Raw genomic sequence first — 3,034 nt, 5'->3', positions numbered from 1 at the left:
AGAGAGAGAGCTGGAATCTCACCAGTTCAAGGCACTCGGGTTGCAAAGCTGACAGGTTAAAGTTCTCAGCACCATCCTTGAAGGGAGATGATCTGCCTCCTTCAGCCTCTCCAAAAGAAAGTGGGTGGTGTCAGCACACACACTGCTGCTTCTTTTACAGATTTTTATACCCTCAGTTCAGCTTCTTTCAAGCATTCTCAATAGTGTAAATCAAATTGTCTTTTTTATTGACAAGGGTTATCTGATTGGAACATCTCAGGAAACTGATTGATACTCAGGAAACACATACTTAGGAGCCAGCTTGACATTCCTGTGGATAGCAGATATACTGATGGGATATCTCCTGGTGTCTTCAGAAACAATAGATAGCTTGCAGCATCAGGGGTTTGGATTTTTACTTGCTGTAAAAGTCAGCTTAGCATGACTTTTCCAGATTTTACTATAGTCTTTTAACAGACTTAAGGCAATTATTGGAGTGTTCATAACCTGTTGTGGAGAGGACTTCCACCAGTCGTCTCGGGAAAAGTATGACAACACTCGTGGACAGGGCTTCAACGGGCTGGACGCTGCGATGAACCCTGTACCATTGTTCAAATGTTGTCCATACCCCGACTCAGTGTCTTGCCTCAGCATCCCCTAACCGGCAACCGAGTTGTAGCCAATTAAGTTTAAATAGGCTTCCTATAGTGGGACTGGGGAATGTACGGCCTGAGATGCCTGTTAAACTTACTTCTGCTTAGAGGTGTGTGTGGATGGGGTGGGGGAGGAGGAAAAGTCCTTTGTAAATCCAGATCAGAACTGGTCTGATAAATGCTGAGCTGGGTGTGTGGGTTGATTAGCATTTGGAGCACAGATTCCCCGCCATACAGTGTTCCCCTGCTTCGCTGATCCCAGGATTCACTGCAGTCTCTGCTTCAGGCTTTCTGTTCTCCATCTCTCATGTAAATGAATGGTTATCTTGTTCCATTTCAGATGCAAATGAGACCTAGGGCAGTTGTTGCACTTTTGTCACCCTTATCTGGAGGGTTTTAGGTGAGTCTCTCACTGCATTTTAATTAGTTTCTGTTTAGGTGGGGGTTGGGTGGGATTCTTTGTGAGTCAGACAGTCTGCGTCCTGTCAGGATTCCCCAAGAACAGGGAGCTGAGAGGTAACACCCACTGGGCTCCAATTTTCTGTTAGCATTTAAAATTGATCTGTTTTCCACTAGCAATCCTTTGCATAGTGAACTTTTACTCAGACTGCTGTCTTGGAAAGAGTAGGTCTGTGGAAGGCCCCAATTGTTTCCATTTATATTAATAAGATAAAGAAAGCAAACTGACATTCGCATTTTTGGCAGGTTATAAATTAATGGACTATTTAGAAAGTGGATTTAATCTGGGTTTGGATTTTGAATTATTACAACATTTAGAGATATTTGTAGAAAGAGTTTAGGTAAACTTCCAGGAGATGGCATTGATTGAATAAATAGACTTTCAGGGGATAGCATTGAAAGTTTTCTGAATTAGACTCCCTAAAGGACAGAAAATATTAAATATATTCTCTAATTCAACATCAGAAATGTTTATGCAAATGAGCCCCTCCAAGATATTGTTTTTAAATAAATTTCTGCATCTAGACAAAATGCATTTCTGTCCAGTACACACAATTTTTTAGCTGATGTTAGGATAATATTGTCATTGTTAGTGGTCCCTTGAAGTCGAGGATGACATCTGTCTGGCTTGATGGGTCCTGTTACCTGTCAGCTCTGTGTTCCTGAGGGAGCCTGGGCACCCAGCTTGCTGGACTTACAAAGGACTTTTTCTATTTTCCCCTCCTTCCCTCTTCCCCTCCCCCCCCCCATCATCTAACCAAAACTAAGCAGAAGAAATGTTTAATAGGCATCTCGGACCATACATTCCCCGGTCCCAGTGTGGGAGGCCTATTTAAACTTGATTGACTAAAACTCAGTTGCTGGGTTAAGGAGTGCTAAGGAAAGAGACTGAGTCAGAGGGGGTACGGGCAACGTTTGAACAATGGTTAAGGCAGGAGCCGGCAATTATTTTGGGTGGAGGGCTGCTTGATGAGTTTTGGTGAGCTGTCGAGGGCCCCATGGGTAGCCCCACCCCCTGGTTGCCATCTTGGGACTGGAAGTCCTGCCCCCTGACTCCTGATCATTGCCACTGGAAGTCCATCCCCTTGCCCCTGGAAGTACTCCTTTTGGAGAGGTGGCCTTGGAACCGAAAGTTACACTCTGTCATATGGTTTGTGTCATAAGACTCACCCACCCAACACCAAACTGCCTTGCTTGCCATATCTGTCCCAGAATCCCCTGTCCTCATCACATGATCCCTGACATCAGAAGGTGTACCCCTTGACTGGGAAACACTGCCCAACACCAGCGTCCATCCTCACAGTACATGGCCTGCTGCTGGGGCCCCAAGAGTTCTGCCTTATGGACCACGAGGCACAGACACAACTTACTAGGTAGCAAGGGGTTGTGACTCCTCTAACATCCTGCCCCAGAAGTGGGGTTTCGGGGGCATCAGACCTCCCTCAGAACAAACCCAAACCAATTGAGTCAAGGGCTGCACACACACAATCTTTCAGAACAAATCATTTTAAAAAGGTATAGATAAAGTATCATATACTAAAAATCAAATATCTACTATAACAGATTTTAATTTTATTAAAAAAAAATAATTTGAGTAGTGATTAACTTAACACTCCTGAAAACATGACAAGCATACAACCATAATATAAATACCTTAACTTAAATGGTTAACTTAAAGACAAACAAAGAAACTCAATGCAAAGAATGAAGCCTCTGATGTGTGTTAACCAGAAAATCAAAATCAGGCATCATCTCTGTTGTTGCAGTGCAGAGCACTGCTGCAAAGTGGTCATCGCTAATTGAAGATCTAAGGTTTGATTTGTTGATTTTCATTACAGAAAATGTCTGCTCACATACATAGGTTGATCCAAACAGCACAAGTGTCTTTTGGGCATGAGCCTTGATCTTTGAAAATTTCTGTTCATTGAGAGAGGTGTAAAAGC

The sequence above is a fragment of the Gavialis gangeticus genome, unplaced genomic scaffold (assembly GCF_001723915.1).
Source record: "Gavialis gangeticus isolate Ggan-Ray unplaced genomic scaffold, GavGan_comp1, whole genome shotgun sequence".
Taxonomy (NCBI): domain Eukaryota; kingdom Metazoa; phylum Chordata; order Crocodylia; family Gavialidae; genus Gavialis; species Gavialis gangeticus.
The sequence above is the reverse complement of the archived record's forward strand: the minus strand, read 5'-3'. Positions refer to the sequence as shown.